Raw genomic sequence first — 8612 nt, 5'->3', positions numbered from 1 at the left:
TTATTTTATGCTATCTATGCTAAAGAAACACATACAAGATGCAATATATTTGTATCGTATTTCATTAGATATATTTTATCGTCTATTCATACTGCATATTAAAAATCAAATTTTATTAAGATATAATATATAATGGTAATAAATTTCTCTTTTATTTTTTTATTTCAATTTTTAAATTACGTGATAAGAAAATTCCTGTAATTCTAAGCACTACCATAATTCCACTACATCCCACGGCATCAGCAGCTATAGGTATAAATTAACTAATAAGTAATCATGTAATAATTTATATTTTATGGCAACCTTTATCTGAATCATTTGAATCATTTTAATCACAATAACAAATTGTAAATAAATACTTAGTTTTCTTATGTAGTTTATATACTATTATATAACCTAATATACCACTCTTTATTATCCTATATAATTAATGGTAAGAACATTTTATAAATATAAAGGTATTTAATTGGTAAACTGGTAAACACACAAACAGCCTTTGGAAAGGAATCCAATTATAATAATAGTTTTTTAGGACTCAATTTATAATCAATTAATTAACTTATTTTGGATAATAGCCTTCAGCGATTATCCTGGCATCCCAAGTAAATCTGCTACTAGTACATAGGTAAAGTATAGGTAATAGGCACAATCAAACGACAAAAAAAAATCATAAAGGTTGTAAAAGAAAAAAATATAAAAAAAACTATGTGATCTAAAAGGCTATCTATGTCATTAACAATGGTGAAATATAAGGAACATTATAAGATAATTTATTTAGCTAACTTAATAAATGTAGTCTTGGAATGAACTTAACATATCCTGCTAAAATGATAACTATTTCGTAACTAAAAAAAAAAGTTTGTGGCAGTTTGTCGTTGTCGTAAATAGAAATGTTTTGTTTATATAATTTTATGGGGAAATTTCAAATGAGGCAGATTGGTAGTTTAACCGTTATTCAAATCAACACTTTGGTGTTGTATACATTGGCGATATATTTTTTTATTCGATGGTTATGACAGTATAAAAGTAAAAAAAAAAAATATTTTAATTAACATTCAAAAGTACTTAACAACATTAAGTGTAATTTTAATCAAGTGTAAATTCTATACTTGGCAAAGCATAGAATTTACATTTCTGAGAGAACAATGAAACCTGATTAAAAATTAAATTCATTGATGGACTCACTATTATTATTATTATAAACTAAAATTCAAATAAATAACCCAGCATATTTGCTTCCTGAAAAGTTGCTGTTTTGTACTTTCTTCAGTTTAACATGACACGCCATAAGCGCAGTAATCAAGTGTAATATCACAAAGAAAAACTTTACCATAAGCTCCCCAACGGAGGTCCTCCCAGAGACACCTTACATAGATCGGTCCCTAAGATCTGGGTTAAATACATAGATAATCCTAGGGGTAGTTTATCCATGAGATTAAACCTCTTATCTTAGTATTTACAGTGGGGCTGCTCCACATGAGCTTTAAAAGCTCGACCAATGCTTGCCTAATCAGTTTTAGAGAGCCGAATCACCATTTTGTGGAGGGCTTTTAACATTTCTAGAGTAGAACTGATGGGAGCAGTAATTTTAATGGGGAGTAGATAGAGGGCTGTTAGTATTCCGGGCGACCGGCTCCTTAATGTTTTCCTTTCCGCCTCTCCTTCCGCTGGAAAACCAATGACTTCTTGTGATTCCTTAGGGTATAAGCTTAACGATTTGTAAGGCCCTTCACTACCCGTGATTAGATTTTCCTTTATTAACTTCTTCACCCGTTTCCTTTCCTACTGAACATGCCTGTTAATTTTTAGTCTTCATTAGAAACGAAGGCAGAGAATCTACTTGATGATGAAGTCTAAAGAGGAAGAAAAGTAAAACTGTAGAAATGCTACTTTGAATTCCTGCTTTGGAAATTATTCTATTAAAACAAAACTATTACAAATAATTGGGGGAAAAATCTCCATTAACATTTTTAAAAAACTTATATCACTACTACTGTTTTGTAGTATATTGAAAATCTATACAACGGACATCCACAGAGAAGACTATTTCATTTGTTATAAAGAGGCGTTCCTTTATTTTGATTTCGTGGCCCATTTCAGGGTAACTTGTGACTACGGTGCCTAATTCATTGAAAATTGGCGCCACTGTCCGAAAAGCCGTTGAAGGCCCACGAATTACTTTATTTTTATTGGATTATATCTATTTTGAAACGTAGAATTTTAAATTTTGTGGGCAGTGTTAAAATTTATGTTATATACACCAAATGTCTGTATATACGATATAAATATCATCATACATTGCATTGCTACACAATCGCTGAAATATTTCTTAGTGTTGTCAATATCCTAGGAGGTTTTAAATTAATATAATATGAGTTGAGTTCTTTTCAGAGAAGTGAAAAACTCTGATGTGTAATAAAATTGGTGTCCAAATCCGCATTGCAGGGATTTCGTTTCAGATTGGTTCAAATGCACTTATACCTTGTTTTTCGGAACCGTAATTAGATTCTATGTTCGTTATAGAGGGGTGACCATTAACAGAAGTTTCACTATTGCAAACTAACTAGTCAAGTTTTCTCTTATTCAGACATTATCAGAATTGAATAAGATAAAACATTAATGCAAAGCATTAATAGTATCATTAACTAAACTCATAATAATAATCCAAAAAATTAACTAAAAGATGTGTTTATTAATGGCCTGTATTAATAGAATTTTCCTTTTTTTTCAGATATTAACAGAAATTTCTGTCAAGATAAGAAAAAATAATAATTAATCGAAAATTTGAACTAGTTTAGTGAAACAAGGTCCTTTTCATTAAGAATTTTGAATTTGTTCTAGTTTATTTTTTTAAAAATTCAGTACATTACTTAATAAAACAACGTCATCAACAGAAATATGACAGTTGCAAATAACCAAATATTTTTTTATTAATAATCTTTATTTATTTAATACCAGATTGGCCTGGTGGGGCTTATATGGTCAATGTAAGATATATATATATATATATATTTTTTTAACACTTGAATATGGGGAATATAGTCTCTTACAAAAGACACCCTTAACTATATATATCATGTTATAATAAAACCAAAAATTAAGATAAAATAAATATATAAAAATAATAATTCTTAATAAAAGATAGAATTAAAGGTAATAACAAAAACAATGACATTTATAGATTTAACAAAATAAGTAATTGATTTCTAATAGAAAAAAACAAAGTATATTTAAGAAAAAGATTAATTAGGATAAAATAAAATTTTAGAGAGACAGTAACAGAACTCATAAATATAGAATGTATAACAGGATGTCCTACAGCAGCCTGGGGTTCAGTCTTCGAGTTGTGGTTGGGTTTCCCAAGCTGTAGGTCACTCTCCTTTAACTGTAGGTAACTGGTAGTGGAACTTCATGAACCTTTTTTTCATGTAATTCTCTATTGTCTCTATTTGTAATTCCCGATGCAATCGGCTGTTTTATACAAACCAAGGAGCATCTACAACCAACTAAAAATACAAAAGTTTAACAAAAGATAAAGATACAGGGCAATGTGAATGTGACCGAAAGAGATCGGGCAGCCTCGGCTTTTTCAGATTCTTTTTTTTTTTTTTTTTTTTTTTTTTTATCCCCCTCCCTTGCCATCTCTGGCATACGGGGTGCGGGAGCAGTGGGGTAGAGCGCTGGGGTTTGCGCATGCCACTACTCCCTAGGATCACCAATTTTTCCTTTTTTTATTCTTTTGTTAATTATTAAATTAATGTTTTTTTTTTTTTTTTTGTTTTTTTTACTGTGGTGCAGCCCAGCGCTTCGTCTGATGGAGTTGCACCTTGTCCACTGCATCCCTCTGGGTGCCTTTTCCGATTCAAACTCCTGTCTTTATTTTCCTTTTTTCTCCCTTAGCAATTAACCGAGTTCGTTATTACTTAGTATTTATATATTGTTATAATTGATAGCAATGATACCTGGGCTATTCATTCAAATTAAGCAAAACTAAATGTTTTACATTAGAGAATAATTTTTTTAACATTTGTTATTTGTTAGACTATTTTAATAAGATATTACTTATCTGGTATAAATGCACACTTAATTGTACATTGATTTACCAATTTTAATCAAAATCGTTAGAGCCATTTTTGGGAGAACCTAAAAACGTTTATAATTGATTCTTTAAAGTTGCACAATTGGTCATTCAAAATTTCTGTAGCACTCAAGGGATACACATGTTCTAAATATGTAATTTAAAATTCGCACGACTATTCATTTTGAGTTGGGCTATTAACACACTGGCCGTTTTTCTAATAATAGGTCACACGAGGCTCCCTCACTTCTATCTTATCTCAAAAGAAACTCCTCCAAAATGTCAATATTGTAATAAAAATTAGACAATGCACCATACATTGAAAGAATGCTCATATTTCACGTCACATATCAAAAGCTCAGGAATAAACCGGAATATTTCAAAACCCCCAGAGAAGATTATAAAAGGATGAAATTAATATTTCAGTTTTTAAAGTCAAAAGATTTACTGTTACAAATATGACGTCAAACGAATATATAAAAAAAATAAATAATCATAAAACGAATGTTAGCAAAAATAAAAAAGAAATTAATGACAGTGATATTTTAAGCCATTAAACAAAAACAAACAAACTGACCTCTTTGCCAGACTTGGTTATTCAAAAACAATTGAAAATTAAACAATAAACTTCCCATAACCTCTTCTCAATGAATACCACAGAAAATAATTCGGACACTTTCAGCTGCTTCGATATGGATAAAATGTCAAATTTCCACCATTAAAATAAGAGAGAGATTCTTTTCATTTACTTAGTAATTAATTTTGTTTACTTATTTTTCCCATCTTTTTTTTATAGTAAGTACATTTAATTAGTGTTTATGATATCGTTTGAAAAATGTTATTATTGTAAATTATTTTTCTTTCTTTTTTTTCTAGTTTCTAGAAACTTTAATAATTAAAGTTCCAATTTCTTGAAAGTTCAAAGAGATCCTTAACCTTTTTATTTTCTTAAAAAGTAGGACAGGGTAAGAAAAGCATTTCAGTTGAACTTCAGTTCTCTCCTTTTAAATTTGTATTTATTTCTCCCCCCCCCCTCAAAAGTTTGACTTAGCATCAACTGGTGTTAATTAGGCAACTACCAACGGAGTTGTAGATGATTCACGACATCCTTTGCCTTTGGCTGCCCTTTAGCCTAACCTTCAGGTAACAATGAAGGGACTTGGGGTTGGTGATACGACATTATACCGGACACAATCATCATCCAGATTGAAGGTAAAAGTTTTTGAAGAGTTTATATGTAGTTTTAGATATTTGAAATGTTGATATAAAATTAACATTTGATCAACAGTGCGACTTACAAAGAAATTACTTATTAAATGAAATTCCCTAACATGGGAAGACAGTGAGAACACACACCTAATTATATCATCTGAAAGCTCATAGCAAATGCTTAATTGTGATTTTTTACAAAGTTAATGTATATATCGGGCCTTTCTACGTGCGAGAAAACTGAAGAATGAAGAACAATAAAAACATCTAAACGGTTACAAAACCTTCATAGCGTGATAAAAAATAACATTTACATAAAAATAACCACGGTAACGAATTTAAAAATACTTAACTATTAGGGATATAAGGAATGTGCTGGGTTTGCTGAGCAAGAAGAAATTAGTAGAAAAATGTTAATGACATACAAAATTAAAATTTATCTAGCATCTAAAGGGGTTTAAATTATTAAACGATTAGTTAGAGTTATCATATTATTTGAAAATATACAGGAAAATTGTAGGACGAATTTTTTTTTACTTCTTTACTATCATTTACATTAGAGACTATGATTTTCATTTCATTAAAACATACTGATTTCTTCTTTATTAAAGTTTTTTAAAGGTCAAATTTCGATTTAATGAAATGGCTAATATCAAAGGATCTGAGGAATAGAGTATAAAAACTGTAGCCACTTATAATTTAACTTCAGCGCCTTATATTTGCTACGTTTAGTAGACATAAATTGCTAAATTTCAATTAAAAATTTCTTTACATGTTTCAAAAGCAATGATTTTGAATTTTTTTAGGGCATATGAATTTATTTAGAAATTCAAGTTTCATGTTTTTCTTTATTCATTTTTTTTTTATGACCCGTGTCTTGGTCAATTGTGACAAACAATATACATATGTCACTTATTTTGTTCAAAAGGAACACATTTTACATTTTTTTCCTAGATATTGTGTGTATTCAGGGTTTGAATAATGCAATAAACCACAAAATAATACCATTTTAAAAAAAGGATTACATATGTTTCTAAAATAAAATATTTAATATCGGTACAAAGGAAATAAAACGGAAATGCAACAAAAGAAATGCCTTCATTATAATACGCCATGCATGAGTACTCCAAAAACTATACCAAAAGGTAAAGAGGGAGCACGTTAGAGGTGGTAGTAATATCTACGGAGCACATATTTTACGTGCTTCTACTGAGCAAGTATAGCTTTATTAGTTTTCCCCGTTCCACCTCACAATTAAATTTTGCCCTATTAATTAATCTGATATCTAGTCAAACTTAACTTATTTTGTGATATGGTATTATTACAGCAATTACTAACACGATGAAACTGACAGCAACAACCAAAAGGAATTCAAGCACTTATACCATCATGATTTAATTGTATCCTCTTCGCCATAGTCCAGGGAATGTTACTGAAGTAAGTACTATTTTTTATAATTAGGTAACAAAAAAAAATTATTGCAGGAAGATAGTCCGGGTGGCGGTCAATAAAGGTATCAAAATAGTAAAATTGGGGCTAAACGTTGGTTGACAATAAATAGTTTCCTTTCACTGTTTTGATACCTTTATTGACAGCCACCCGGACTATCTTCCTGCAATCTACTTCATACAGTCAACTATCTTCTTTCAATATAAAAAATAATTCGTTTTCACTCTCATCGCTAAACATTTTTCTCATTGTAGTGGCATGATTAACGTCTTCAGCGGCAATGATTGACGTTTACAAAGAGGTTTGAAATGGGTTTGCCGCTGCCGAAATTTTTATTTCTTTAGTATATTTCTTTTAAATCTATTTTTAATTATAATTCATTTAAAGTTTCATTATTTTACATTTGTTTTAGTGGCAAACCCATTTGAAACCTCTCGCCATATGATCAATTACAATTAAATTAATTAGGAAGACCTTGTGTTGTTATATGAAAAACTGAACGTTATGTTAATAGTGTTACATATGTCAAGTGTAAATATTGTTGTGTTGACAAATAAAGAGCCATCTTTATCGTTACACATGAACACGCACTAAAGTGGTGACCCCGAACGTAAGTTTATTGTTTATTTTTCGTATAATTTCATTGAACTCATGGGCACAATTTAATCGTACTGCTAACCGGTGAGGAGGAGCAAAAGGAATTAGTGGAATCGGCGAAAATACCCAACGCATTGTCTCGGCTACCCACATTTTATAGGGAAGTACCTGACCTGTGGTTCATACAAGTTGAGGCAGTGTTCAGCTCTTATCGTATAGTTAATAGTAAAACTAAGTTTCAGCTGATCATCGCCCAACTGGATTTAGCAGCTCTAAAGCAGGTTGCCGATCTTGCTCGGAACCCCCCTGCCACTGAGCCATACGAGAGGCCAAAAGAGCGGCTACTCTCTATCTTTGAGCCCTCAGACCACTCCAGAATTACGAAGTTATTGGAGGAACAGAGGCTGGGCGATCAACGGCCATCGCAGTTTCTTCGAGAAATGCAGCAATTGGCCGCAGGTAAGGTTCCTGCAGATATGCTCAACACCTTGTGGCTAAGAGGGTTACCTGAGGGAATGCAAGCAACCTTAGTCGCCACAGATCACACGGATTCCACGAAGCTGGCGCATATTGCGGATAAAATAGCAGAAATCCAGCAGCCCTCAAGTAATTTTATTATGGGTAGTCATTCACCACCTGCTTCTTCAAGGATAGAAGACATTAAGGTAGCGATTGATGACCTTACTGCGGAATTAGCCACTCTAAAAACGCTAATGGGATCCAGGATTGGCCGCTGCGATAACAGGTCCCCCAACAGGGATCGCAAGGCTTCGAGGAGTAAAAGTGGGCGGCGTTTCTGCTTCTACCATAACAGATTCGGAGAAAGGGCTACCAAGTGCCGTCAACCTTGCAGTTGGAAGACAGCTGGGACATTAAACTAGAAGCAGCGGCGAACGAGGCGGGTTTCGTCGCCGAAATTACCAACCGCCGACTTTTTATCGTCGACAAAAAGTCCGGGACCAGATTTCTGGTAGATACAGGAGCCACTATATCTGTTTTTCCGGTGAAGAACAAGAAAGTAAAGCCGAATATGCAGTTCACTTTATATGCGGCCAATGGCACGCCCATTCCTACATATGGAAGCATAGTCCAGAACTTCGATCTCGGTCTTCGGCGCAAAATTACATGGAGGTTCATAATAGCAACCGTGAGTCATCCAATCATAGGTGCAGATCTACTATATCACTATAATATTATGGTAGATCTCGCTGGATGTCAGCTGGTGGACCAGAAAACAGGATTGACGACACGTGGAAGATTAGCTAAGGTACCGGTACCC

At 32.4% G+C, this 8612-nt stretch overlaps 2 long non-coding RNA genes across 2 annotated transcripts in view; one reads left to right on the top strand and one right to left on the bottom strand.

The window, feature by feature from the left end:
* LOC136796062 (uncharacterized) overlaps positions 1-8612 on the bottom strand; it is a 263158-nt gene that overhangs the window by 15845 nt on the left and 238701 nt on the right. The window lies entirely within an intron of this gene.
* LOC112211312 (uncharacterized) overlaps positions 6279-8612 on the top strand; it is a 21478-nt gene continuing 19144 nt past the window's right edge. The window contains exons 1-2 of the long non-coding RNA XR_002945543.1: positions 6279-6432; positions 6615-6724. This is a non-coding gene — a long non-coding RNA (uncharacterized lncRNA). The remainder of the gene's footprint in view (positions 6433-6614; positions 6725-8612) is intronic.

This window comes from Halyomorpha halys, unplaced genomic scaffold (assembly GCF_000696795.3).
Source record: "Halyomorpha halys isolate HHAL.00 unplaced genomic scaffold, Hhal_1.1 Scaffold892.1, whole genome shotgun sequence".
Classification (NCBI taxonomy): domain Eukaryota; kingdom Metazoa; phylum Arthropoda; class Insecta; order Hemiptera; family Pentatomidae; genus Halyomorpha; species Halyomorpha halys.
Note: the sequence above shows the minus strand (reverse complement) of the source record. Positions and strands in the feature narration are given on the sequence as shown.